Source organism: Falco punctatus (assembly GCF_963210335.1).
Source record: "Falco punctatus genome assembly, chromosome: 5".
NCBI lineage: Eukaryota > Metazoa > Chordata > Aves > Falconiformes > Falconidae > Falco > Falco punctatus.
This window is the reverse complement of record NC_137584.1, coordinates 60,017,055-60,039,705: the sequence shown is the minus strand read 5'-3', so window position 1 is coordinate 60,039,705 and position 22,651 is coordinate 60,017,055. Positions and strand designations below refer to the sequence as shown.

The 22,651-nt window shown below is 40.1% G+C and overlaps 1 long non-coding RNA gene across 11 annotated transcripts in view; it reads left to right on the top strand.

Annotated features, from left to right (window-relative positions):
• The first annotated feature begins 10,456 nt into the window (after positions 1 to 10,456).
• The window catches only part of LOC308064064, a 30,145-nt gene continuing 17,950 nt past the window's right edge, over positions 10,457 to 22,651 (top strand). For 3 of the 11 annotated variants that reach the window (XR_013928182.1, XR_013928191.1, XR_013928192.1), the window contains exons 1-5: positions 11,411 to 12,144; positions 13,641 to 13,712; positions 14,008 to 14,126; positions 14,838 to 14,929; positions 21,912 to 21,988. This is a non-coding gene — a long non-coding RNA (uncharacterized lncRNA). Of the gene's footprint in view, positions 12,145 to 13,640; positions 13,713 to 14,007; positions 14,201 to 14,837; positions 14,930 to 21,911; positions 21,989 to 22,651 lie in introns of all 11 variants that reach the window. The other 8 variants (XR_013928183.1, XR_013928184.1, XR_013928185.1 and 5 more) reach the window with 7 other exon arrangements.

The following is a 22,651-nucleotide window of genomic DNA, read 5'->3' as shown; positions in this document are numbered from 1 at the left end:
CTGCTGGGGCAGTGAGCGAGCAGCTGTGTGAGTACTTGGCTACATGCTGGGGCCAACCCTGCACGTATAAACAAGATGCACTTCTGAGGTAAAACAAAAGTCTCTGATCATCTTCCAGAAAGTCCAGTTGAAGATCTAAACATTTCATCTTTACCTTCTTATTTGTATCTGCCTGTAAAAGGCCTGGAGGAGAAGAGTTTCTGCCTTCTACAAAAGTAAATGGAGAGGACCCCAGAAACCAGGATTCACCAAAGTCTCTGTTTTGGGACTGAATGTTACACACCTAGTATCAGAGTCTCCTTACCCGGGTAACAGAAAGAAAGGAAAGGTCAGAAAACAGAAGAACCTAAAGCTAATGTTACTTATTCAAAATTTTAAGGAGAAAATGTCAAGGTTAGCAATACTGCTCCAGAATGACTCCCAATGAAGTGTCCATCAGATTAAAACCACCACAGATCAAAAAGATCTGGTAGATGAGAAAAGGCAAAGCTTGCAATCCCCAGAATAAGAAAGAGAAAGAAAAAGGCCTTGATATGATGTTCATATAGGTTAGATGTTTTCAAATTTGCCTGGTGGCCTTACACAGTTGCTTCTAAGATGCCAGCAAAGCAGGCTGCTGCAGCATGTCTGCGATTATTCCTGAGAACTCCTGGAGGAAAGGGGAGGCATCAGAGGCCTAGAAAATAAAAAATAGTGCTTATCCTTGAAAAGGAGATAAAGGTTCAACTCAACATAACTTCAGTTCTGTTTCAGAAATCAAACAAAATTTGATACTAAGTAACTAGAAGAAAAGGAGGAGAGTGGGAGTTTGTCAAGAAGACATCATTTCAAACCATTCTAGTTTCCTTCTAGGGCAATGTAATAACTGACTTTAGCAAAGCCTCTGTTTCCTACGTGTTCCTACTGAACATGTTCTGGATTAAATATCCATAGGATGGAAGAGCATTGGTAGATAACCATACCTACAGAGTACTTTCTAGTGTGGCACTGAGAGACTAGAAAGATGTAGCGACTGAAGTTCTGTAAAGGTCTTCCCTGGGTGCAATACATTCCATATCTAAATTAACCACCCAAATCACCCAGTACAGAGTATACTTAATACAAATACCAGAAACACAAAACTGGAAGGGATTGCAACCATATTAAAGGACAAAATAACAATTAAAAATTTATCTTTTTCAGGAAAATTAAAATGTTATTCAGGTATGAAAAATGCAAAAAAATAATTTCTTGGAACCAGAAACTAGGAAGCTGCTGGCTAAGTCACAGTTCTACTGAGACTGACTGGAAGGTTATAAAGAATTACAAGCTAAACATGAGTTAACAACATCATGCTGTTGCCATAATAAATTTAAAAAATAAATAAATAAAAAGGAAAACAACACACTAGACTTCTAATCAAGATTAGAGATTGCAAGATTTATAAAGGGATCCTTCTGTTCTGTCCAACATCAAGAAGAGCTTTAGTATAAAATATAGCTCTCCACTACAATTCAAGGAAGATGAAGAACAACCAGACAAGTGTAGAGCAGAGCAACAAGAACAATGAGAGCTAGAAAACACCCTTGGCTAGGGAAGATGGACAAAATTAGAAGAGAAACTTTGAGCAGACATAGTAAATCTTTCAAAAGCAGAATAAATGGAAATAAACAGGAAAGGATTAGTCTATTCTCTTACGTCATTTTAGATGCCCTAATGTATCCCACTTGTCCTCAATGTCCTGTCCAGGCCAGCATCCTGTAGGAATTGTTCCACGTGGGCCAAGCCTCCAGAGATGCCATAGGGCATCTAAAATGTCACTTTGACAGCAGTCTCTCCTATGTGAGAGAAGATGACTGGTACATAGATTATGCTGTGGGCAACATACCTCAAGGCTAAGTTAATACTGAGCAATATGCCTTCTCCCTACGTTCCACTCACTTTGGGAATGACTCATTTCATCCAAAAGTCTTATGTCTGAAATAAATTAGATGACTTGCACTGTAGAAGTTGAGAGTCTTGCACTCTAGAACTTGCATGCGTTCTCCACAGGGGCAGAGTGACTAAGGCAGGTGTAGATGTGTGTCCTGTAAATATCCACAGTTGTATGACATGAATTTCCCCCCATTGTATAAATATTACCTCCCAGGCCATCCAGTATTTTCACTCCATCACAAGTAATGGTTTTAATGCAAGAAATACAGACTAAAGTTCTACAGCCTGTGCTAAAAAGATCAGATCATAACCCCCCTGTTTATTCTTTTAACCCACTGTGTATGAGCAATCTCTACTCTTCTGTACAGTGTTCCACAAAGCCTCCTGAACCAATTTCTCAAAACAAAAGAAAAGGAAATTTTAGCTGTTACTCATTCAACAGAGAAGTAAAAAACTGCACTGCAATATGGCTATGCTTGGTATTTTATCTCTATATCGTGTTTTAAGCCTCATTGTCAAATGCTTATAAGATCAGACAAAGACCATATTTCAGCCTCAGTAAAAGGCAGAATGTTTTCTGTCTCCAAAAATGGACAAATTCATCCACAGTAATTGGCCATCCACCTAGCAAGACGTAATCCAAAGTATCCCCAATTGGTATCTCTTAGTTTCATCTTTGTTTTGAAGGAGGGAAGAGAATATCAGAAAGAAAACAAACCATTGTTTCTCTGCAGAAATTTGGTTTTAGCTTTTCCATCTTGCCTATTTACTCTGTGACAGATAGTGCATAAATGAAAGAATGGCAAGAGCACTTCTGTGACTTTTTTCCCCATCTTCTGGCAATTCAAGAAAATAAAACCCAGTCCACCTGGCAAACACAAACTGCTACTGGCAACAATTTCTTCAAAGAAGTTCTCGAAGTAGTCTATATAAAAAAATGAATTTTCTGTGACTGTGATTTGCTTAAGCAGGACTTTGGTAATAAAATAATTGCCTTTATTTTCTGGAAACTGTCACTGTCCTTTAGTAACACAATGTAAAGCATTGCTGGAACAGACTGTACTACAGACTTGTCTTGGGTATATATCTGTAAACTATCAACTGTCCTGGCTCTTTGATTCCTTGGGGGGCCTTTGGTATACTTACTTAGAAGGAAATAAATTGCCGTTGAGCTTCCATCTTCAGTTTCTGACATGTTAAATGGTGAAGTTTACGATATTTTTATGATCCTTGTAGCATAAATACAAGCAAAGGATACAAGCAAAGAAATTAAGTGAAACTGAATGGATTATGCATGCAAATCCCTACCAAGCATGCAGTAAAAACTCTCAGGATCTTCTATACCATCAGAGCCTAACTTGGATTTTGCACTTCCACTCCACATGAGCTGCTTCATCACCATCCTGTAGGCAGTGTGATATACTGTGCCTAACTCAGAAAGCAGCTGAAATGTTCACACTAGTGTTTACAAAGATCACATCATATGATGGAAAAATTCATGTACAAATAACTGCATACCGGTTTCTGTCCTTCATTTATATCTCTGGAATATCTATGGATCTGAGCACAGCCACAAAACAGGTAGGGTTTTTGCAATACTCTGGTGGCACAAACCTCAGTATGAAACTGTATAATAAGCAATGGCAACTGAAACAAAACTCACTCACATGGATTCTCTCACACCCAATTGCTCCTGTCCAAGTAGTCTGGCCAGGGTCACTTCAGTGACAAGGAGGACAAGGGACACTGGCTATGCATCACACCACCTGTCTTCTTACACATCACATCACCTGATTGGCAACCATGTGCTGGTTTTCTGATGTGTCTTCTGTACACGTTAGGGCTTGACAGAAATGGTGATATTTTGCCTTTTCCATCCTGTAAGGCTTCTGTAAGTCATTAGGCAACACTGCTGATTTCCTCATCATTCTTTGGACTGTTTCCACATGTAGCCTGTCCTTTATCATAGCCTGTCCTCATTTTCTTTGTCTGTATGTCTTGAGAAGGTGGAAGTAAATGTGCTCTGTTCTTTACCAGCTGCTAATCTGGATGCCATCAACACATGCCTTTCTTTTATCCTTTCTTCTTCTTTATTTTTTTTAATTAATTTTTCTGGTACTTTCATATCTAGACATTCATTTATGTCAGTCTTAATATTTCTATTATAAGTCTCTACATTCTTAATGCTGAAAACCAGTAGGCCAAGGTAAAGATAAGTAATCTTGTTAGCCCTTTCCCTGTTTATCCATCAAACAGTAGACCAAAATCCTTTCCTCATCTGAATGCGTAATTCAGAGAGCAAATTACAGCATAAAAACAAATAAACAAAAAAATCAAATGACAGGATCAAAATGAGAGTTAGAATTTACTTCCATTCTATATATGAAACGTCTTTTGACACTAAGAAGAAAGCACAGAGGTGATAATTCTGAAATTTTCATCAGAATCAGTATCTGCAATTCAAACTCTAGGACAAAGGAAAGCATTTTAAACAATGAAATATCAATTACATTGATCAGCATGTTTTTATAAAAGGCAGTGCCACTCAATCAGCATGACCATAACAAAACCACATTTAATAGGTTCCCCATCACTTGGCTGATATACCAAAACAGTGTATGGCAAGCACACACATCCAACAAATTCAGGATACTTTAGCTAATTTTAGTACTTTTGTCATCGAAATGGAAAGTATAATGAGCATAGTCTTGAAAGATGTTTTTCTCTCTGTAGCTGGTAATTCACTACATCTCACAATTGCCCAAGTGCATTATGATATCAATGTTCCTACTCCTGCACATCAGAACAATAGCTATTTTCAAAGGCAACAGAAGAATGATGGACAAATGGTCTAGCATGAACTAAAAAATCTTAAAAGGCTTTTGCCTTGTGCTCCATTCACCCTTTTGGAAAGGAGCTTTTGTGTTGTCCCTATGGTTTAGTTGCACTGCACATACCATTTCAGTGTCTAGAAATCTCCAAAGATATTACAATGTGTCATTTAAGGGAAAGCATGGCATTTTTCAAAGTACAGCTATTTTTCAAGTGGTGACGTATTTAAGATAATTATGCCATCTACTTCATAAGCCTAAAGGTAAGGGTTTCAAACTAGCCCATATTGTCAGCAGAAAGGTCCTCCTTCTCTTAAAATGCTAGAACAGGACTACAGAAAGAGCTACATACTGGAGCAGTGGCGGGAGGAAAGGTGGTAATTCTGGGAAAGTAAAGGAAAAGGTCTGCTGGGTTAGGGTGTCCTTTATCACAAAAAAAGCTACTGGGGAGTCTTGTTGCAAGTGTCCATATCCCAGCAGAGAGGAGAAAGGGGATTGTTATGATGCAGAGAAACCTACCTCCTCTCAGGGTGAAGGAGAAAAATGATGTCCCAGCAAGGCTAGTAGCACTGTAAGCTGCTGTCTCCACCATAGTCTGAAGTCCTAATAAAACAAGACCTGCCTGCCCGAACAGCCTCAAACATCTCAGCACCCAGGAACATGGTGTAGCTTGCAATACTTGCTGCAGCTCTATACTTTTCTGCATCATTATGGTAGAAGATTCAAGTATTGTCCATCATTTTTTACACTCATATGCACCAAGAGTACACTGATACAAGGAATACAGGTTACCCCTTGTAAAACTGTATGAGCAAAAAATGACTAGAGAAAACACAAGCATTAAAAAACTCTCTTGGCTTTTAAAAAGAATTGTTGATGCATAAGAATGTAGAATCAGAACCTAAGTTTCAGATGTTATCTAAAACTTAGACTTTATCTAAAGCTTATCCAAACACTAAAACTCTAATCAGGAACAGGCACATGGTCTCCAAAGGCACACTCTTTGTACTCCTTTATTCCTCACATAGATGGGTGTCTCTGGTTACTTGAAGTGACAGCTGGCATTCACGTGGAAGGAAGGAGTTTCTTGTTTCACTATTACCTCATTGTATATACAAAGACGTTTTTCTGAGATATGATGTGATTTGACATGAAGTGAGGCAATGGTAAAAAGAATTTTTAAAGGTTTCTTTCAGCTTGGGTGATTCCTGTCAACTCATGAAACCACCACAGAGCAAAATGTTTTGTGAATAATTAGCAGGTTAATTACCCATAAGCAGTGAGTAATTTGTATTACCTATGTGGTTAGCTCACCACACTAAGATGCATGCTGATTGCACATGTCTCTTACAAATTAAAGGATCAACCCTGCAAGGCACAGTCTGTCCTCAAGTCCTATTGTTGTCCCAACAGTGCACAACACCTAATCCAAAAGAGATTCCTAAGGGATGACAAATGGGTGGTGGATTTCAGATCGGCTCCCTTAGGACAATGTACTTTTGAAAGTAAGACAGTCAAGAAAAGCAAAGAAAGAGACAAATTTAAGTAACTGAGCCCCACCAGAGCAAAATGAAGTATTTGCTGTTCTGGCTATAATACTCTTCCTTTATCGTCTATTCGGTATTCATAAAATGACAAGATCATCTGTTGTTGGAGGAGCTGGGACAACCATTACTGCTGCAGTGGCTGTACACATGCCTGTATGCCTCATCTGTGCCCACCCCATCCTCAGACTCCTGGAGAAATTTCTCATTATCCCCAGAGACACATTCCCAGACTTCGCCTCTTTAGTACGTGTCTGTGATTTTCAGTCATACAAAGACTTCCACATGCAATTTGTAGGTCAGTAGAGTTGGCTACCCTTATTAAATAGACCTTTCTCATTAAATTTGGAGAAATTTGTGGAGTTTTACTATATTGACCACAGAGAAACCAAAATATCCCCTGACATCACTGTACTCCCAAGTCCCAGGAGAATTCATGAGGTCATTTGGTGCTCACCTGGACTCAAAACAGATGTAGCACAGCACTGCACCAAGATGCATGCCAGAAAGGGAGCTGCTTCTCAGCCTGTCCCCACTGCACTCAACCAGGTAGAGTACTGAGGATAAAGGGCCTCCTAGGGTCATAGAAAGCTGTGAGTTTAAGGCTCATCTCTACTACGCAGGCTCCTCCTCTCTCACCAGGCTGTGCAGTGCACCTATTATCTCACAAATGAGCCACTGCTTCAAACAGATTTCCTTTTAATTTAAAAAAGCATCAAGGTGAGCTGCAAGACAACCTGTCTCTGGACTTTGCCTCAACTGGAAATTGCAATGCTAAACAAGAAAATTATCAGTCAGCAACAATGACTCAGAAGTAAGTTCCTACTATTTGGTATCCAAAAGCTCTAAGTAAGGATCAGAATGCCAAGCAACCTAAGCTGCCAAGGGAAGTATGTCTGAATGAGGCAGGAGGAAGTAAAAGTATCCTGAAATATGTAGAAATGTAATGCTACCGTCCACAGGAAACACAGCTGGATGAATAATCATCTTTGATTTAATATCAAAGAAGAGATACTGTTTTATAGTAAGCATAAAATAATGCCAGCTCCTTCCATTTTCTGCAAACTGTGCACAAACCTCCTCCAGTAGAAAGTTTCGCCTTAGTTTCTCAGCAAAACACTTAAAGGCTTACAACGGCTTGCTTTCCTAAAGGCCTTGAAAACTGCTGGAAAACAGCTGTGACCCTGCTGCTTGCTACACATCCTACAACACAAGAATTAGTATATGCTACATATAGGTAGAATAAAAATTGCAAGCTGTAATATAATATAAACATAACTTCAAACATTAGATTAGTGCCTGTGTAAGACGGTGCTCCAAATAGCAAGCAAATTAATACCCAACATGTCAAAATTCTTTGATTTAACATGTGCTTAAAGATGGGGTATTTAACTCCATTTCTGAAATTAGCTTCCATGGGTTCAAACACGACATTTAAATGTTATTTGAGCATAGATTTATGGGTGATTCATTTACCAGAAATTAAATGTGTGAGTTCTTCTTCGTCGCAAATCATCAATATGTGGTCTGTTGAATAGATGCGCCTCCCTCTACTCAAAAGCTGTGCGCAGGATGTTTTCACTGGTATTTGAAATATTTCTTAAAACCGCGACTTCGACTACTGGAACAACGTTAGCACCACCTAGAGGCACACGTTAAAATCACGCTTGCATTTTGCTCGGAAAGATTTTAATTTGGAAATGCCTCAATGTTATACCTCTCCAGCTTAAGGAAGTTTCCTTTCGCTTATGGTTTTGAGAGCTATTTCTGGTACAAAATTGTACTCCAATGTCTTCATCCAACATGGGATATTTAATTGCAAAAAACCACATTTTCTTTGCTTGTCTTCTGCTTTGAAAGAAAGAAACCTAGAAAGACAATTAATTTAGCTTTATTTTCATATAATTAAAAAGGAAAAAAACCTCCTTAACAACAGAAAAAAACCACAAATGGTTCTCTTTTATTGTCTTTAAACAAATTCATGAATTCTACTAAAAGTGCAATCTTAGTACTGATTTTGAATCTGATTTTGAACACAGCTGATCAGATCTGTCTTTTAAGTGAACTCACCCATTTTAAAATATTCCCATATATAAACACCTTCAGCATCTCCTGAAGACTCAGAAATACTTTGCCTGCTTGATGGTGTCTTTTTCTTGGCCCATATCATGTCAGGGACTCCTAGTCATCCTGTGTTTATCTTGTATATCTAGGTCCTGCATTTCCTACAAATGAGTTACAAGTTTACAGGAGAGTTTTGCAGTTGACCCCTCCATACATGACTTGGCATTTTGTCGTGTTTCTTTCCTCATGCCATGAAATCACAGGAATCACCAGTGGTTGGTGGAGCTGGAGCAAACGTTACTGCTGGAGTGGCCACAACTGCTGACCATATATATACATGCCTGCATGCCTCATCTGCAGCCTCCCCATCCTGGGACGCCCAGAGAAACTTCTCATTTTCCCCAGAGACACGCTCCCACAGTTTCCCTCCACTCTCTTTAGTATGTGTCTGTGGTTTTCAGTCATGCAAAGACTTTCTATCACTACCTAATTTTTCTAATATTCCAGTTCTTCATCGTCTCAAAAATGTTTCCGAACTTATTTTGTCTGAAACGTCATAAACAGATGAAGAAGAGGTTTTCATTCACATCTCTGAATAGTTTCCTAAATTTCTAAAAATGTACCCTTTTGATGACAAGACCTTGAATACTTGTCTGTTTCATACTGTATTTTATTTGAACTTAATAAATTCAGTTACTATATCCAGCTTTTCTGTGGTATCCCAACTGCTTTTTAAAAGTTTGTTTAGTAAAATACACTCTTTTTCTCAGTTCAGAGAATCTTGGATGATGTCAGCTTTCACTAGAAGCAACTGTGTCCCACTGTTATTAATATAATTTTGCTCTTCAGCCTATACTGGTGTCCTGGTTTCAGCTGGGATGGACTTAATTATCTTCTTAGGAGCTAGTGCAGTGCTGTGTTTTGGCTTTGATGCAAGACTTTGCAGGTCCTCAGGCCTTGCTAGCAAAGAAGCTGAAAGGGCACAAGGAACTGGGAGGGGACATAGCATGGTCAGCTGAGCCAAACTAGCCAAAAAGGCATTCCATACCATGGGACATTATACTTTGTATATATATACCTGGGGGGGGGTGGCCAGCACAGGTGGATTGTTGCTCAGGGACTGGCTGGGTCAGTGGGTGGTGAGCAGTTTGCACTGTGCACCACACGTTGCTTTCTTCCTTTCCCTCTGGATTTTATTCTCGCCCTTCCCCTTTTCATTATAACTGTTATTGTCATCGTTGTTATTATTGTTCTTTCATTTTTATTCTATTTCAATTATTAAATTGTTCTTATCTCACCCCTCAAGTTTTACGTTCCTTTGCAGCTCTCCTCCCCATCCCTCAGGGTCGGGGGGGAGTGAGCGAGCAGCTGCATGATACTTAATTACTAGCTAGCATTAAACCATGACAACTGGGAAATGAAATCCAGCCATCCTGACTAAGCACTTCATTCAATTTATCTGTCTAATAGTATTAAGTACTCAAGACATCCCTAATCAAATGAGAGTCAAAGTTTTTAGGAGATACCCAACATGATACAATCAAGCCCTTCTTATTAATTTTTTTCCTACAAAGAGAATTTGAACCTAGCCAGTTCTTTTCCTTTAAAGTCTGCCACCACTGCAGCATGCACTACTATCTCACCATTATGCAGTCTTTGGGGTTTTTTTTCTAATCTCATCCAACATACCAACACTGCATTACATACAAATTCTTCCATCATATGTATCATCTGACTGCTCTCCATGTAATTTTCCTTTTCCCTTGCTACGTTACTCTAATAGATGCAAGCAGTTTGAGTCTACCATGTACCCTTTTTGACACTTAAATGCTTCACGCAGTCACACAAGACAGGTACTCGTTGGGAGCCTCTGTCTCTGCCTTCGTGTGCTAGAATTTTTCTGAGTTGATGTAAGGAGAAAAGCACACGTTAGATAGTTAAATATTTCTTCCAGGCCCCAGGAAATATGTATTTTATTTAAATAAAGATCTGATTGTGATAGCAGGATTCTTGATCCAGAAAAATTAATTCATAGAAGCACAGAGGTCATCCAGTCCAATCCCCCTCTTTGCTTTACCATCGCCATGGACACATCTACCAGCTGTGCTCTGCAAAAACAAAACAAGGTTATCCTTGTTTCCAGATAAAACTTAAAGGACTGAAATTCCTATTACTATACACAGGTGCCATTTTCTGCCATATTAAAATGTTTAAATTCAGGAGAATTGTGGCATAGACAGTTTTCCCACTGGCTGCATTGTGCATCTCTTTCTTAGCACAGAGGTTGTGACATCATCATTGACCAACGTTTAATTTTTAACACAGCCTAGACAAGTGAGGATTAGCTCCACTACTTGGCAGGACACTGACGGGTGTCACCACCAGGTCTGCCTGTCCACTGCTTGGGGCAACACAAGCTGAAGGAAGACCAGGCACTTCCTCCCCAGGCCCCCAAACCCTGATACACCAGAGTGGCATGCTGACCCTCCGCTGGGGGCTTGGCCGCAGAGGTGAAGGCTGGAGGCCTTTTGCTAGGTTGACTTGGCTGGGAGCTCCCTCTGCCCACCCCATGGGCCTCAGGCCACCCCATGGCCACATGTCCCCTTGCCAGGCCCAGGGGAGGCTTGGCCCACAGCCTCCCTCAAGCATCAGCAAAGAGGGAAGTGTTGTCCCCATCACCCTCCAGGATTTTCCTGTGTTATTTTTTTACCACCAAGCAATTGCTTGCAGCCAGCCAGCAAGGCAGTACCAGCCACCCAAGTGGATAGGCAGAAAAGGGGTAAACTAGCAGCCATGCTGGCAGCCCCCTCACCACAGGGGGCATGCAGGAAGATGATAGTAACAGAGGAAATAAACGGCCAGCAAGACGAAACAATAGCAAGGGCTTCTTTATAAGGGAAACTAAGGAGATCTCTGCAACTACATGCACCTGCCAGCAGGCAGCGACAGGGAAAGGGCCAGTGGGGCACAGAGGAGGAAGAGCGGCGCTCCCACCGCCCACGGGCGCCCTTCCGCCATCTTGGTTAAGGGCAATACCTTCCCTCGCCCCCGACGGTGTCACGGGACTTCCGCCCCAGGCCAACATGTCTGCCCCGCTCGGCCTCCCCGTTAGTGTGGGGGGGGAAGGAGCGCAGCCGGGCTGTCGGCACGCTGCCCCGCTGCTCTGGCCGGTGGCGGTTGCGCGGCAGGCCTTGGGGCGCGGTCAGGCGGGGTGGGCGCGGTATGGAGGCGGTGGCGGGGCGGCCGTGCCTCAGCTCCTCAGCGGGCTGTGGGCGCTCCCTCAGGCCAGCGGGTTCAGCTCCCTGGGGCGCAGCGAGTGCCACGGGCGAGGAGCGCAGGGCTCGGCCTGGGGAAGCGCAGGCTGTGCCAGCCGGGTGACCCCCGCCGCGCCCGCCTGCCGTTGGCGGCGGCGCCGCCTCTTCCCTGCCGCCCCCGTGAGGTGAGGCGGGCTCGGCTGTGCCTCCGCCGCTGCCTCCTGGGTGGCACCGGTCGGTGAGGAAGAGCTGGGGCTTTCGGCCTTTGCCCTGCACCCAGTTAAACTGCCGTTTCTGCCAGCCTGTGGGAATTTGATAACTAGTGATACGGGAGCCTCAGCCAGAAGTGCTGTCACATAGCGTCCGTGTTCAGCTTTTAGCTGTGGGGCAGCGTGGTGAGGCCTCAAAGCTGGTTCTCTGGTGATGTTAACGAAGTCTTCTTCTGCCTTGTGTCTAGGTTGCTTATAGCTGCCGTGAGAGTGGTCCCAGGTGACAGCTGGCTGAGTTGGAGCGGTTGACAGTTTCACAGTGATTTTGGTACGTGTATAGGATGGCCTGACATTAATCCTTACCAGCCTGCTGTGAGGATTGGCTGTAGTATAAAACTAGGATGTGTCTTCCCAAATCAAGAAAGCACAACTTTGAAAGGAAGGCTGTGCAAGAATACTACAGTATTTAATAATGCCTGTCTTCAGGTAATGCTATGGATCCTGTTTGTACCTGTGTCTCAGAATAAATGAACACTTCAAGGCATCACACAGAGCAGTTAACGTGACCTTAGCAGTGATCTAATGATTCTGACTGATGTTTACTGAAACAACTTGGGAAAGATGTGTGCTCTTTTCTTGTTGATTTTATTCTGCTCTTGAGCATTTACAGAAAGAAGTAATTTTCATTAATATGGAAACAAGGTTTTTTTGAGTCTGTTGCTTCCCCTTAGGTGAAAGTCAGTTTAATTGATGATTCTTTTTAAAAAAATAAAATACTGTTTTCTAATGCCTTAAATAGCAAAAGGCTCTGTGTGGTTTCTTTAGGTGAAAAGATGGAAGTGAGGCAATTTGGGGGGCGGGGGAGTTTATTGGGTTGGCTGTCTTGACAAATCAATTACAGTCCAGGCATTTGGCTTTAAGGCCTAGGGGTGAAATGCAGCAATTGGTACTCTTCTTGCTATAGATCTCTTTGTCTTTCTCAATCTGTTATTTTTCTCAGAACTTTCTTAGGGTCAACAGTATTAAGGCTTATGTGGCCAAGTTCTGCTGGCAGTCATGGGTAACAGCTGATCTATGCCTTTATGAAGTCTATACAATGTTTGTGTGTGTCTTCGCTCCTGTGACACTTGAAAAGGTATAGCGTCCTCCAAATCTTAAAAAATTTAGTGCCTTCATGGAAGAAAAAGTCACAGGTTACTTGTACTGCCACAGGAAGGAATTCAGCTTAACTGTTGGAAGAGACAGTAGTCAGCTGGGTGGCCATCCAGAGCATACTGGTCAGACTTCGTGTCTCACTGCCTTACAGGCAGGATGTGCTGCACCCGACCTGAACTCGGGTGCGTAGATGAGGGAAACCAGGGGCTGGGGGAGGAATTGTGGTAAAGTAAAGGGGACAGAGGAAGAGTAGGAACCTGCAGAGAAGCTCCTTGTAAAAAGCTTTGTCAAGAAAAGGATGGATTGTTTGGTCTGTTAAATGTGGGTTGGCTCACTTGAGATATGATGAAGAGGCTGCGTATGCTTGTGAAGCACAGTTTCTTTTGCAGCGCACAACTTGAACGGTGTAAGAGAATGGACAGATTCAGCTGAGGGCCCACTTGGGAAGGACTATAGCCATCAGGAGAGGATGTGGGGACTTTTTTTTTACGCGAAGCCTGTGACTTACAGGTTTGTGTTATGTTTAGATTGTTGAGTGATAAACTCATAGTTGTGGCTGAAAACAACTTTTTAATCCATGTCTGGCAGGAATGTGATAATCTTACAAAACAGTGATAAACCACAGTTAGTTAAATGCATTACATCGGGTTTATGCATTTATTATTTTAGGATAATACTGAATTTATGATTCACTGGGCAAGATTTCACAGAGGGCTTTCTGCTCATGCTCCCAGAAACTTGGTAAGTTCTCTTAAGAGCTTTTTATGGAGCTTTAGGTGTTGGGGCTTGAGACTTTTGAATCTTCTGTGTATAGTCTTTTTAAAAAAAAAAGTCAAGTATGAGAGATTCCTGTTTGGATTTCTTTTGAGACTGAGTGAGGACTGTATCTCAGTGTCTATACGTAGCTAGTTTGTGTAGGGTTTATTTGATTCTGTAAAGCAGAATCATCATTTTGAACTCAAAAGTCAGGCTGGCTAATTGTTTCTGTTAGGGTGATTAGTTCTTGGTTTTTTAACTATCTTCTTTGTCTCTACAGATTTTTATGTGCTGGAGGAAAAGTGTCAAAAGTATTTAGACTTTTTTTTCCCCCTCCTCATTTTTAAAAAGCTGTTTAGTTGTGAACTGCCAATGGATGAAGACTTCTCAGGCCAACAGGTATATTTCATGGAACGCTGCCATTGAGTTACTCTGGTTCCAGAAACCACACTATGTGATGGCAGAAGTATTGTGTAGGTTTAAATATTAAGGTTTCATTAAAATATGTGAAATAAGGGATTTCAGTTCTGAAAAGAGTTCTGAAAAGTGATTTGTCATTCATTACTAAAATGTTAATTGTGAAATCCTGAGTCAGTAAAAGTTTTTCAGCTTTTAAAATGTTAATTTTGTGGCTTATTCCGTAAGTGAAATGTATTCGGGCCCCTCAGTGCATCTTTTTAATAAGATGCCTGTTACAAGTTAGTGGTGTTTACAAGCTCTTGTCTAATGCGGTGTTGTGGTAGTTTCAGTGCAGAATGTAAATATGCAGCTAATATGACAAGTATAGAACATTATGATTTGTAACAGATCCACTGGATAAATGTGAATCATCTCTTTAAAGATGATGGATGATAAAGAGATGGAGAAATTGCCTAGAATGTCCTTTTTTGTATTGACATCTCTGAATCTTCATACCATCACTCCTTTCTCTTTCATGTGTGTATTTTTTTCTTTATTTGTAGTTTTGGGGTTGTGGTGTGTGGCTGTAGTATTTTGGGTTTTTTAGAACAGTCTCCCCCAAATGATCTCTGGGGACTAGCATTAACTTTCCTGTAACTTCCTTATTTGTGATGACAGGATCAGTTAAAGCTTGATCTCTTACCTTCTCAGGAACCCGCTTGGCTCCTCTTTGTGACAGAACCAGGCCCAGGGAGCACTCCAACCTGCATTGAGTTGCTGTTAACGGGCTGAGAAGCCGGCAGGTGAGTCACCAGTGAAGGGACCATGTAGGTTTTCTTGACCCTGTACTGCGTTCCAGGATCTGCTTGTTGTGCAGGGAAGCAGGTTAGGTTGCTGATCAGTCAGTCCTCTCTTTGGCTAGGATATCTTTTTTGAGTTAAATATTCTGCTGTGAGAATATGCTTAAAAAGACAAAACAATAAAAAAGGCTAGTCATGGTAGTAAATATTTCTGTGAAGGTTTAAAATGATCAAACTGAATTACAAAATCAAGATAATTTGTACTTAAGTTCCTAAAAAAGCCTTAACCAATATGCTTACTGACTTGATTGTTCTTGAAGTACTTTCATCATGACTCTCAGTTGTGTTACTGATTAAGTTTAAAAAACAGATTTTCAATTTCATGCACTTGCTCCACTTTCTGTACATAACAGTTCCTAGAACAGTTTAAGACTAAAAAAATATCCTAGTATTTATTGTCTGACTCCCTTGCATGAGAAGGAACGTAGCCAAAGCACTCAGTGCTTCTTGCAGTACCATTCTCAATCACAGTGCTAAAGCAAAGTGGAAGTAATCACCTAGAATTGGAGTACAATGTCAAGAAGACTGAAAGCACAGCCTAGTAATTTAACCTCCACGTTGAAAAGGCAAGAATTGGTTTGCTTTTGTCTTTAAAGAAATTACGACCTGCCTTAAGATTTTTTTCATGGGAAAGGGGTGCCTGTAATACCTATGTAACTGAAACCTAAGGGATACGAATAAAATATTGAATGCAATTGCATGGAAAGACTACTGGATTGAATGGTGATTGGTACTTATTCTTTAAGAAACAAAAATGTACAAGCCCAGACCTGTTCTTGTGACTCAAAAGACTGAAAACACAGTATATTTATTAAAACAGATCTTAAATAAAGGCCCAAGTTGTTGGATTAGCAGCATGCCATTCTGGTCATTTGTACTACTAGCTCAGCAATTGCACTGGCAGGGAGAGCAACAAGTTTGGAAAGCTGTGCTAAGCTTTCTGACAAGTGCAGAGCAAGAATGAAAACACATGTAATTACATCAATTCTGTAAATTGCTTATCAATATTTAAAATGTTATATTATTTTGGTTTTTCAAATAGTATCTATTAATGAAGAGTTACAAAAAATCTGTCCTCTTACCCTGTCTTCCATATACATTGGTCTTCACTGAGCTGTTTCCTCTGTGTGTCTCTGTTCCTCAGAGTTTTGTTTGTTTGTTTGTTTTCCTGTTTAAAGATTAAGCTCATACATACTGAAATCTGTGATTTTTGGAATTTGTCAAAGTCTGTCCCCATACCCTTAAAAATACATTGAGCCCTCTTAGTTGCACTTCCATCAGATTTGCTACAGTTGTGTTATACCTGCTTGATTGTCTTGTCCAATGCAGTATCTTGGAGCACAGCCACAAAGGTTGATTAGAAGCAAAGGCAGGATTCAAAGCCCAGTACTTAAAGCATACATACCCTTGGTTTGAAAAGTACTTACTTTGGTCTTAAGGCTTGAGTTATGAACCTGTCAATCAGACAATTGTTTCCCTTATTTTTTTCTGCAGAAAAATGTAGTGTTTCCGAACTTACAGTATACCATGTCTACTGTCTAATTCATTAATTTAGTATAGGTTGCTTTGCATCTGATGAGGTCTGTCTTACCAATTGTCTGAATTTATTTTTTATCTTGGCTTTTATCCTGGTATTCCACTTTTAACAGTGTAACTTCATCATTTTATAATTGTTCATCAGAATTTTCTTCCGCTTTAGTTTTCCTAGCTAGTTTCTCTTTGGTTAGAGTGAAATTTAGAAGCATCTCATGAATGCATCTCATGTAAGCTGCAAGTCAACCCAGCAAAACTGGTTTACTAACATTTTTTATAGATATATTGCAAGAACCTCCTGCGATTCTATTTTCTTGCACAAACTGCCTGAATAATCAGTCATATCCTACTGAAAAAACCTGTTCCAAATACTGTGACAAATTTTGTAAGTATTTTTAGTAATCCTAAGACAGCAACAAAATTTTCATCTTTGAGTGTGGTTTTTTGCACTCTACTGCTTCTGTCCTTCTTTCTTACATTATTCGTAGCTTAATAGGAAAAAATATTTTATCTGTTATACTTGGTAATTCAGTGGGAACAATCAGAAACAGCTATAAAAAGTTTAAGATAAACTGAAAGAAATTTTGTACTTACTGAAAAATGAGATTTTGAGGGAGGAAAAAGAATGTATGTGTATGTTTATATTACCCAATATAAGCTCTTCCAATTTTTGCGAAGTACAGTTGTCATATATTCCTCTTTGAATTCTTTTAACTTTCTCCTCTTACTGTTTTTTACCCCCAAATAGTATTCTGTAAGTTTCCTTTGCTGGGAACTGCTGTCCTTCTCAGTTCCTCACTTGTTAGGTTAGATTTTCTGGGAAAAGGGTGCTTAGGGGAGTTGTTCTTTCTAAGAATAGAGTTTAGTCTTACACTGAAGAATTTCATGTGTTAGTGGCTTTGTTTATCGTAGTTTCTCAGTGGGTGTCAAGATGCATAGTGCATCTTGAACTGAGCATCTGGGCAGTATCTACTTACAGAAACTAGGTATCACCCAGAGGTTTTATGGGGGCATGCATTTGTTGGTGATAGGTGTTCAGGTTTTTCACTCCTGAGCTTTGTCCAACCTTGGAAATCTCAATACCATTTAAACTTTAGAGTACTTGTAAAAGACCTTCAAATTCCCAAGGGAGAAGACTCCTTTCTCTCCTTCCCTCTGTCTTCCCACCTCCCAGTCCCATTTCTGGGGGGAAAGCTCCAGTCTGAGGTGTTTTTTTTATTATTTTTTTTACCCAAGGTCATAAGTACCTTGGCCATATCAGTTTCCAGTTTTGGCATTTGGACATACTATTTATTGTCTTTGCTAATGCAAGCCTTAACTGTTTCATTTTGCCTTTTTCTTTGGACATAGAGATGCCACTTAAACTTTGAGTTTTTCATTTAAATGACTTTCATAAAGTTAGGCAGGATGAGTTGGGCTTTGCTAATCAGGAACAATATAGTTCTGGCAAGCACCAACATCTGTCTTTCAAAAAAGAACAGGAAATGTAGCTGTGAATTATAACAAAGGAAAGTAACTTCAGTTTATGTTTCTAGGTAATAATATCCTGAGTTAGTTCATAGATTTTTAAATATTATATTTCTACTTAGTCTTAGGATATCTCACAGATATGGATACATTCTAGTCTTGGACTCTTGGTTAGTTGTATTAGCCTTGTAAGGTATGAAAGGCTTTTATCAAATGTTGCTGGAGAGTGTCGGTTAGTGTTGCTACTATTACATTATTCTGGTTGCAGACAGTATGACTACAATTTCATAGTCCTCAGTATTTGCCCTGTGGTACAAGAAAACTTCATGCTGAGCAACCCAATATATTATATTCAGTAAAAAATATCAAAAGACTTTAAAGGCACAAACTACTGTCTCAGAAAGCACAACTGTGTATGATCTTGAAATGCTGGCAATTCTTGCCAACCTAACGTAACATTTGTGTCTGAAAAGCTGTAGAAATAGCACTCTCATTTTTTAATTTAAATATGCTTCGGTTAATATGAATGATGGAAGTGTGCAAGCTTGCTCATTCTGATTCTTCAATCGCGCTTCCCTTCTCCTATTCTGTCACCTGACACTAAGGGGACAGAGAGGACTGAATGATGATGGCACTAAGCTGTAGTTACAACTAAAGCTTTATTTTCTTAACAGGATATTAGGATTAGTATAGCACAGCACTTGTGATTGGAATGCACAGGATTTCTACAAGCAGAACCGATGTAGTACAGCTTACAAGTAGCGTAATACAGCATTTAAATACAACTGAAGTTTTATAATCACCTGGACCCTCTGCAGGGCAGGGCAAATCTTAATACATGGTTTACTGTATCAATATAACAATCATAACCTAGACTCAAAAATCATATAAAAGAATCCAAGTCAATCCCTCAGTCCTGGGAGGAAGCAGGTGATAGTGGAGGCGTCCCTGGTCACAGGGCTTCCCAGGTCTTGCTGTCCAGCAGCAGTTTGGGTCCAAGTTCCCCTCTTAGGACTTGTAACTGCTTGGTTTTACAGACAGTGCTCTATGTGCTGCTATGCTCCCCAGTTCTGTGATGGGGTCATCGACAGCACCTGGTTGGCTGTGTGCCTGGGACCTTCAAGGCCAGCAAGGAAGGGAGTAACTGGCCTGGCACCCAGGAACCTTGAGGCTGGTAGGGAGGAAAAGAAGAAATCTGTTTGGTCTGTCTACTTGATTCACAGAACCTTCAGGGCCTGATAACGAGGGAAAGGGAACAAATATGTGACCTGCTTGGTCACAGGGAATGGCTGCTTGCCTTATAAAATGGCATTAGTTGTGCTAACCACATTACCAGGGGTCTGGAGCAGGGGGTTACTGGTCACATTACATGCTTCTTTCCTTTTCATGAACCTTTTCAAAATGTAAGATACTAAATAGAACAACTTTTTAAGCAGTTTTTTTGTCTCTTTCTCACTGCTTTTATTCAGTATTCTATTTTGGTTGGTTTAGGGACCTTTACCTTGTATAGAAATTGGTAAGCGTGATCCAGAGGAGACTGACAAGGTGTTAGCAGTTGTTCTTCAGGTTCAAGGAAAATAGGATATAATTGATGCCACACTTCAACCATTAAAACAGAAGGATTTGACATCGTAAAGCTGTCATGTATCAAGACTGTGAGCATGTGGATTCCTCCTTGGTTTATGAGTGGGAGGATTTTTGTTTTCTTTTTTGTAGTCAGTCAAAATCCTCCTTTGTTTGGGTAAATAGTCATTCCAGGTTTTCTCTTGATGGTGGAAAACTCTTCCATTATGAAATTGTACATTTGTCAGTTGCTACAGGGACCTGCTTAATGGGATTGGACTGATCTGATAATGAAATGTTGTAGCCAACAGCCTGCTATGTACTGCATTTCATGGGCTGGGTCACTGCATCTGTGTCATGTAAAGCATTGCCATTTTTTAACAATGAACCACGTTCTCAAATAATGTCTTTAGGATGCCAGTACTCACCAAATTAATAATAATTTCCTTTGCATTCACGTATCTAGCAGGGCAGACAATTAAAGAATTAAGGTATCTGCTAAACTGAGAAACTCTTATGAAAATCGGATCTGTTATGTCAGTTTCTTCTAGTATGGGATAAATTACCTTTTGGATGTGTGGGGCTTCCTGATTATGGAGTCATTAGTTTAGACATCATCTTTTTAGATGCCTGAAGGTGGCTGAAAAGTAGTATGCCTGGAGTGCATTATACTTGTTGCAGAGTTAGTTATGTCTGATGTGCAATTGCATTATGAGAACACATTGCTTAAGCAGAGGTTTAAATCCTGTATTGTAAAAGAAACTTAAATTGCGTAAGGTGTTCTTGTGCAACATAAGGCTTTTCATGAGAACTTCTAATGGTGAAAGCCAAGGAACCAGCTGAAGACTGGTACCTCACTGAGACTTTCAGAGCTTTTGTGTACTTTGTTGAGGAGTTGACTTTTAAAGCTAACTCAGGAGGCTGTCAATGGGAGTATCTTGGATTTACATAATCTCTGCTTCTCCATGTAAAGTACCATGTATTTTCATTGTTCAGGATGGTTTGTTGGCTAACTTTCTCCCCCATGTTGCTGCTTTTTTTCTAAGAGAAACAGCTCTTGCCGTACAGGAACTCATTTTAATAAATACCACTGTGATAGTTAAATTCTTCCTTGTTCCCAGGGATTGAATTTCATCCTGCTGCCTTTTTCCATAGCATTACATTGCAGACTTAAAATAAGCAAGTAGGGTGCTGCTCTGCCAGTCTGGGGAGCTCCCTGAATATACTGTATTCCTGTATGTGAGGGCTTTTTGCGTGATTGGTATAGCTTTTTTGCTGCTCATGACAGTTTGATGAAGTGCTTTAACAGTCTTAAGAGATTATGCGTTATGATGGTACGTGACTCTTAACCAATATTCTTATTTTTCACTTACCTCTTTGTAGAGACTGCATATGGTATAATATGTATCAGATGAGGCTTGTGGAGGGAGGTAATTGTCTTTTATTAGACTGGTTTATAATGGGACAAGGTGCCATGCAAGGTTTTAGTCCATGGTGACCTCAAAGGGCTTATGTGCCCGGAGTACATCAAGTCTTTTTTCCAGCTATATTAGTCTAATAAAAGGTATTACATCTCTATAGAAACACTGCCTGACTTGGAGCCTTCGTGCTCTAAGGATGCAACGACATGGCAACCATTACTGAGGCTGACCAACACGCTCTTCTGTGTACTGTTTCCAGTTACCTCCTCTCTTGTTTGCCATATGCACTTTTTTCTTTTCAGGTTAAGGGGTTTTATATCCAAGATGTGGTTAAGTCCTCTTTAAACAACATGGTCTTTTCTTTAAGTAAATTGTGAAACAAAATTTAATTTGTTGAAATTGAAAATACCACTTGGCACTACTTCTAGCATCTTTCAACATCACTTTAGTGTATGTTTTTAATAAATGAGACCTAGGTTTATAACTCTGGGAACCTAAATGTCTTCCATTCTTCATGTATAAGCATGTGTAATTTACCACTGTCATGTATGTTTGCTTTCAAACTTCTTTGTGTTCATGAGCAACACAATGTTTCATGGCGTGACATTTATTGTTGGCTTTCTGTTACTAAATAAAGGATACTAGAAACTTTTTTCTGATGCCTTCTTTACGCAGGATGTATTTTCTGCTTGAGATACTAGTTAAACTGCTTTTCAGTTTAGATACGAAGGTATTGGGATGTGTCAGTAACGATCTCTTCACTTGCCCTGTTTTGTCTACATAGATCTTACCTGTTTTACTTCATCATGAAGGGAGCATTCAATGATTGTTTTGAGGAGTTTAGTGTTACTTACAAAATGCTCGTTTCCTCTCACCCTTTCTCAATCAGTGTTGGGCTTTCTTTCTTAAGATCTACTGAAATATTTCCCTTGAATTTTCAGGGTAGGGGGGACTTCCCTTTGGAAGGAAGTTACTGATCTTAAACAGAAGCAAATGAGGCATCGACAACTTTAAGACAGTGAGTAAACATAGCTACTGAGTAATGCTAAAACAAAACTTTAAAATTGTATGATTATGTGCAGCTTGCTTATGTACCTCTGACACTGAGGAGTATACTGGTCTTCACCTGTAATTCCCAGCTGTATGGACTTCTAAGACACATTTTGGTTTAAATAAATAAGAACATCTAGTGGTGGTTTATGTTACCACTCTTCAGAATTCCTTACTTACCTCAGAGTAATCAGGTATATTTCAGGTGAAATACTTAATGGCTTTCCTTCTCTCATAAGTTAGTGTGTGTGTCTATAAGTAGTATCAATATGACATATCTGTCTAGGCAGATACAATGATCAAGAGGATGGAGCCAGCAAGGCTCCTTCACCACTAGTGTTTGCTGTGGTGGTTTTTATACTGTTAACAATTCCTGTAGTACATCTGTTCCATTAGCAATAAAAAGTTTTGTGCTGGCAATATAATAGCTAATGGCTTTCCAGTATATAAGTTGTCTTTTTTTTTTACTGCAATCTAATTAGTTATGGAGAAAACTGCTGCTTTTCTTAAGCAGAAAACATAACTGTAGTTCCCCAACATGTAAACACACACAGTGTATGAAAATTTATACTTTTCTAGCAAAATGTACAAATGTTCCCCAGGTCTTATCTGAAGAAGCCAGATTTCAGTG